This window comes from Haplochromis burtoni, unplaced genomic scaffold, assembly GCF_018398535.1.
Source record: "Haplochromis burtoni strain Fernald_Lab_line unplaced genomic scaffold, NCSU_Asbu1 Contig_18, whole genome shotgun sequence".
Lineage (NCBI taxonomy): Eukaryota > Metazoa > Chordata > Actinopteri > Cichliformes > Cichlidae > Haplochromis > Haplochromis burtoni.
Genome location: NW_024582379.1, coordinates 835,914 through 843,413, shown reverse-complemented (window position 1 = coordinate 843,413; position 7,500 = coordinate 835,914). Strand labels below are relative to the sequence as shown.

General features: G+C 41.0%; 1 protein-coding gene across 1 annotated transcript in view; it reads left to right on the top strand.

Annotated features, from left to right (window-relative positions):
• The window catches only part of grid2 (glutamate receptor, ionotropic, delta 2), a gene marked incomplete at its 5' end in the record, with an annotated part of 543,021 nt that overhangs the window by 3,344 nt on the left and 532,177 nt on the right, over positions 1 to 7,500 (top strand).

Sequence of the window (7,500 nt, the reverse complement as noted above, 5' to 3'; positions counted from 1 at the left end):
AAACCCGGCGGGTAGGTTGTTCCTAGCATCTTGGGGAAATAACCACTGGTCTTCTGAGGCTGTATGCTTCCTCACTTCCTTCTGTCTTTTCATGTAATCCCAGACACACTTGATGATGTTGAGATCAGGGCTCTGTGGGGGCCATACCATCACTACCAGTACTTCTTGTCCTTCTTTACGCTGAAGATAGCTCTTAATGACTTTGGCTGTATGTCTGGGGTCATTGTCATTGCAGAATACATTTGGGACCAATAAACAATCATTTATATTTCTCAAAGCGTTCTTTGTTTACAGCATTTTTTCACAGTTGCTTACAACTTTTGCACAGCAACTTTTGCACAGCAGGGAACAAAGTTAGGGGAATAACTCCAGCTTTTAGTATGTTAAATCTACAATACAGTGGAAACCTGGGCAAGAAATGCTTTGAAATTAGCAGAACTGTGCAGTCTGTTATGGGCTGTTATTTCAGTTGGGCACAAGCTTATCTATGTATGCGTTTATGGAAGAAGGTTCAGTGCAGATGGTTAGCTGGGCAGTGTGATTTCTTGCTCAATCTCCTGTCCATCTAGTTTATTTATTTCCCCACTAGATACTAGTACTTTCAATCACAGCTAAAAGTTAGAAACACAAAATGATACTCTTCCTCTCTCGCTCATAGTTTTCTTTTCCCTGAAATATCCATCCTCATCCTCACTTTTACAGCAGATCTTGGAAACAGTACATAAGCAAGGGTATGGAATTAGAAGACACAAGTAGAGGTGCATTGTGATTTGATCTGTAACTCACAGAAGGTGGTACTATTTTAAGTAGAGGCCAATAGTGGAGATACTTTCTCTCGCCGTCGCTCTATCTCGGCTTGTGTGAGTCCACGTGTGTGTGTTTGTGTGTGTGCGTGTGTGTGTATCTTATTGACTTAGGTCAACATGAAAAATAAAAAAGTAGTATGCCCACCGGGCGCATCACGTTGACATGTCAGAAGTAATCCCTCTTTAATCTCTTTGTTGCTGTTGAAGATGGAATGAGGGGACGAGGTGGAAAACTAGACATGCAAGGGGAGATGCATATCAAATAGAGAAAAAGAGGAAGACAGAGAGTAAAAAAGCACCAACAAAGGGAGACTTTATATCACCATCACATACCATTCAGCTGTCTAATCTGAGAACCTGTTGGTCTGTAACTGACTTGCCGTTATTTGGGTGATATTTGCAGGAGTGACCGGCAGATGTTTTCATCTTGCTCTATCCAGGCATTAAATGTGATTGAGCTGCAAGGGGAGCTGGCACTACTGCTTTGCCAGTCTCTCTTTTTTTCACTCTGTCTCTCTCCCATTTTGTCTCTCTAATGATCAGCATGCAGAGGGAAAGGGGGAGGGGGGGTGGGCAGTCCGCTTGCCTCTTGGCCCTCACTGCATCGTGTTCTGCATGGCAATGTCTCTTTGCTTTATGATGGCAGTTCATATTGGTTCTTCATGTGTGTGTTAGGGAATGAGAGAGACCGGTCTGGTATATATGTATAATATATATATATATATATATATATATATATTTTGATGCCACTGGAGTCTTTAAAAAACTCTGAACCTTCCCAGTTCATTTATCTGTGGTGCTTAATTAAAATCATGTATTTCCAGTGCTGAATACTGAAAGGTCAACCCACAGCATTTATCTAAAACTTCAGTAAATAGCTGACAGTTCTCAGTGTTATCATTGTATTCCGGCTATGTAAGCAAACATGCAAACACTTCAACCTCGTGACCTTTACCAGAGAAGCACATTTGTATTCTTTGGTGATTTATTCAGCCAAATTAAGTCCTCACTGTGGTGTCACTGAATTTTAGCCACGCAGTGTGTCAGAGTGCATCCACTGGTACATCAAGCATTAGAGATGAGTCAAAGATGCTGGCTTCTTTCCCTTGTCTGTGAGCCTGGTTCATCCCGGTTCAAGCGATGTCTTGCACAGTTACCTTTCTCTGTCTCTCAGCACGATCACCATTCATAGCACTTTCAGTGCTGTTTATGTTTTTCACTTAGTCTGAGGCTACAGGTTGTTATTATAGTATATTATATTATTATCATTTTTAGTGATAGTGTAGTTGCTTACATTTGTCTAGTGAGCAAAAGATCCTAAATTCAATCCTGGGCGGAGACACAAATCACATAGATGTTATGTCAGAAAAGGCATCTGGCATAAAAATCTGCCAAGTCAAATATGTGGAGCTACCCACTGTGGCGTCCCCTTCTGAATAAGGGAGCAGCCAAAAGTTGCTTTTGTTTTATTAAGTATTTGATGTCTTTTTGGTTTCAAATTATTTTTTTGCAAAAAGTGAAATATTTGTATAGTAGAAATTTTGAAACAGAAACCATTTTCATGAGGGCAACACTGCTGAGGTTCCTCGTAGCTGCCAGCAGGAATGCCATGTAAAACAATTTTTTGCACTGTTTTTCGACATGCTTGGCAGTGAGGTTGTTAGAGTCGTACCGAGGAACTTGGAACAGCTCTGCTTCGGAGGCTGCGTCTGTACCTTCTGTGATCCCAGGCTGACTCACTGATGTCGATCACACACTTCCCTGATGGCGCTGGTTTATGGGTAAGGATCTTAGCTTCTAATGTGCTGCTGACAACCAGCCCATTTGTTGCTAAAACTGGGCCAAAGACTGTGACCACAGATATTTTAGGTCCACTGAGATTCATTTGACACGGCTTAGTTGTTCTGTACTGTAGCTTAGCATGGGTTCTTTGACTACCCACTACCATGTACTAAATGATACAGATTCACGTCCTATATTGGTGAATGGCTCCTGGGATTCGTATTTAACATAGTTGCATTCTTACATCTTACACATCATGGTAGCTTCTCATGTTATTTAATACAGATAAATATCCAGAAACATAGAGCATTAATTTGTTAAAAAACAAACAAACCCTGTTTCAGTCAGTTATCACAGACTTGGTAAAGATAAAGCAGGCAAGCAGAAAAAAAGGTTATAAAGTGACGAGTGAGAGAATTGACTTCGAGATTATTGGATCTTTGCAGCGCTTGAACACGGGGGGCTCAGTCCTTTCATACTGTTGAGAAAGAGAAGAATTTCTGTCATTTGGATGGGACGAGTTGAAAGACCAAATGAGAGGTTTCCATTATTTACAGGGTTTAGAAATTGGGGTGGCATGTCCTGGTTTTTCCTTTCACTTTGGTGCTATTCCGGTCTTTTCCTTGGAGAAGGATTTCTAAACATCTCAGTTTGTGTGAATGGCTGTTCTTGTCTGGTTTTGTCTCCAAGTTTCACAGCTGTCAACACCGCTTCCTTTTTGAAACTGTCCTTTTCTGTTTGTGTGTGCACACATATATTTAAATCTGAATGTATGCACCAATTCAGCAGGGTGGGCGCTTGGCAGCGTGTGTTAAACGCTTCATCTCTTTTGAGTTTTATGTCTGAGTGTTGACAGATGTGCTGGTCTGTGCTATCTTTGACTTGAAAGATTTAGCGCCTCATATTTCTTAGTGCATGAACAATAGTGGGCTTTTTTTCTCCTTTTTGTTTTGTATGTGAATATGATTCACTGAGGTTCAAATTGTTTGTCTGGTTTCTGTATGTTTGCGGTGTGGTATTTGGGACTGTTATGTATCTTCTTGTAAAGGAAAGAGACAGACAGTGGCAGCTGCTCTGACGTCTGTACCTGGTCACTGAGGCAGAACCCTTAACCAGGCAGAGAGAGAAATTGAGAATGTGTGTGTGTGTTTCTGAAGTTGAGATGAAGTGACAGGTAACTGTGAGAAGAAGTATGATTGCTTGTCTGAGGTTGACTGCAGATGCAGGCGAGGGTAGACTGGCCTGCCCTGCTGAAGGTGCTTCATCTCACTGTATCAGTCAGAATACAGGTAGAATGGACCAGATGGGTTGGGAAGGACTTGTACAACACAGGCCCTTGTTCCCGGATGATTGTATTGTGCGTTTATGCAGTTGGCACACGCTTAATGTCATCTGAGGACAAAAACTTTTGTTGCAAGTGTCAGCTTGCTTTTTGCGTAGATTGATTTAAACCACTTCTGGCAGCACAGAATGCATGAAGAATCCACACAAAAAATATAAAAAATGTAAAGGCGTGCCTGTGCTCTTAATATTGTGTTCTCAATGAAATATTTTCAGAAGCTAGCTGATTTTAGAGACTGTGCAGTGACTAGAAGTTACTCACATGGTAGAAATAACTGAATAACTATTCCTTAAAGCGAATATGTAATCAGCCAACCACATCACAGAAACCCAGTGCATTTAGGCTTGTAGACATGGTTAAGATGACCTCCTGTATTTCAAACTGAACATCAGAATGAGAATGAAAGCTAATTTAAATGATGTTGAACTTGGCATGGTTGTTGGTGCCTTGCAGGCTGGTTGGTCTCAGTATTCCACAAACTTCTGACCTACTGAGATTTTTCTGCAGAAGCATCTATAAGGTTTATAAAAAACAGAAAAAAATCCAGTGAGCAGCAGTTCTCTGGATGAAAATACCTTGTTGATGTCAGGTCAGAATAGAGTAGCCATACTGCTTGTAGCAACAGTAAATCAAATAACCACTCGTTACAACCAAGTTATGTAGAAGAACATTTCTGAATGGAAGCCATGTTTTCCATTCAGATGGAAACCAATTTTTCCATGCTAGACACCTTGAAGCAGATGGACTACAGCAACAGTACACCTAAGAACAGTTAACTGAGGCTACATTTCACGGTTGATCTGATATCCTCGTGTTGGTGTTGTTCCCAGATCATCATACTAAATGTTGTTCCAGGATCAACATTGCAAGTGACCAATCAGAATGTTGTGACGTCATACTTTTGCAACTTCGGGAAAAACCGGCGTAAAACAAAAAACTGTACTAAAGCTGCGTGAAACCGCCTCTGTCCGCCGATCAATGGACCCTGACCCTAACCCTAACCGTAACCCTTTAATAAACAGTAAGCAGAATTGATATTGTCCTTGCAACATTGAAATTTCATAAATGCACGAATGGCTTGGCGCGCAAAAGAATAACGTCACAACAATGTGATTGGTCACTTGCAATGTTGAACCTGGAACAACATTTTCATGATGGTCTGGGAACAACACCAACACGAGGATATCAGATCATCCACGTTTCACACAGGCTCACCAAAATTAGACAACAGAAGAATGGAAAAACTTTGTCTGGTCTAATGAGTCTTCATTTCTGCTGCAACATTCATATGGTAGAGCCAGAATTTGATGTAAACATCATGAAAGCATGGATTCATCCTGCCTTGCATCAATGGTTCAGGCTGCTGGTAGTGTAATGGTGTAGGCGATATTGGTAAATGGAGTGGTTTTTATATAGTGCTTTACTACTTGAGCATTCAAAGCGGTTTATACCACATTCATTCATTCACACCCATTAATATGAGCACTTTTTGTCCACATACAAGTGCTTTCTATCTAACATTCACACACACTGGTATTGTGATGAATGCATTAGAGAGCAACTTGGGGTTCAGTATCTTTCCTAAGGATACTTGGATCATCAAAATCCTTGGATCGAACCACCAACCATCCTGCTCCAGATGACCTGCTTTACCGCCTGAACTACAGTCACCCCACTGGGGATACTGGACCTCACAACACCAATTCAGCATCATTTAAACACCATCTCCTACACCTGTATTGTTCCTGACCATGTCCATACCTTTATGATTACAGTGTACCCATCTTCTGATGACTGCTTCCAACAGGTTAACTCACCATGTCATAAAGCTCAAATCATCTGCTTTCTTGAAAATAGCAATGAGTTCACTGTACTCAAATGGCCATCAAAGTCATTAGATCTCAATCAAATAGGGCACCTTTGGGAAGTGGAAGAAGGGGAGATTCACATCATGGGTGTGGAGGAGACAAAGCTGCAGCATCTGTGGGATGCTATCGTATCAATAAGATACGATAGCATCACAATCTGAGGGATGATTCCAGGACCTATATATAGTACAAGGGTCCAACCCTGTACCAACAAGGTGTCCGTAATAAAGTGTTTGTAGAGTGTATGGGAAACCTTATTATAATAAATACAGTGGGACTGTCAGCTTTATGTGTGTGTGTTTGTGAGTGTGCAGTTGCACATTTCTGTTGCATGTACTATATGACATATATACTATATGTGGGTGTCCTTGCGTGTTATTCATCCTTTTTGTTCCTCTTACGTCCTTGTAGCTGTGTGAATATTTACAGCTGCCCTCTCCTTCCTTCCTCTCTCTTTTTCGTGGTTTTTCACGGTCTTGTTCACCGTCTCTGCTGACACAAATGCTGTTTTAGTCTTCCAGTTATCTGCACTGTGTCTCACAGGGGTACAAGGTTCCCTGAATGTGCAGAAAATATGTTTTTGCATGTGTACAACATTTGTGTGAGTGTCTCAGGCACACTTGTGTGTGAGCATGCGAGCACGCATTAGTCGGTGTGCATATTGTCTGAGCTTGCATGCAAGTAATAGTGGTCATTTGTAAGCACACGTCCTGACCACAATCTGTGTGTTTGGCCACATATTCAGCATGGGTGTTTGTTCACGCATCTTTGTGCAAGCGTGTCTGTGTGAGTGCCAACATTATTAGTTTCTTTTTTCAAAAATATTTCCTCCACATCAAATTATGGAGTGGCAATCTAAAGACAAAGTAAACATGACATTTGGAAGTTTGTTCTGCATTGTGCACACACGCAGATACACTAACACATGTGGCCCAGTATACGCACGCGAAGAAGGACAAATTGGCGAGGGAAAATACCCCCGCAAAAAATCTTGACAGTTACATTTATAACACTTTGAAATCCAAAGAGCATTGCCTGCATCGTCCCTTTATGCTCTGTCTTTGCTTCATGCATTTGTGAATGATTCACTGAACAGTGACGCATGGAGATGATCGGTCACGAACTCTATTGTACTAGAGCTGCACAAATCTGATCACATGCATGTCTTGTAGTGTGCTTTCTGCTTACTTTCAGTTTCACACTTTCACTGGTAATTTTCACAACTCTCTCATAATGATCCTTTTCTTATTTTCGGTGAGAAGTAGTTAATTTCCACGTTGCGGAGGAAAAAAATATTTATTACACGATCCTGTCGGCGCGGCCCTTTTCAGATTTATTGATTTACTTTGAGAGCTCAAAAGAATATTTAAGAATCTTTTTTTTAGCTGTTCTTTGGACTGCTTTGCAGAAATGCAAACACAATACTTAACGTGTGACCTGTGTAACATCAAACACACAGACGCACATCAGCACACACACTCAGATGCTCACAAAATGAAAACAGTACATAAGCAGTAGTAGCTTTTACCTGATAGCGGAGGAAGAAAAACTTGTATTACTGTTGGACTCATTTCTGTTTCTCAGTGAATAACTCAGTGAGACTTCACCCCTGACTTGGCCTCTGCTCCCACCTCAGTCTTTGTCTGGAGTCATATTCTCTGTGATATAATATTTCTGTACCTGTGCTGTATGTATATATATA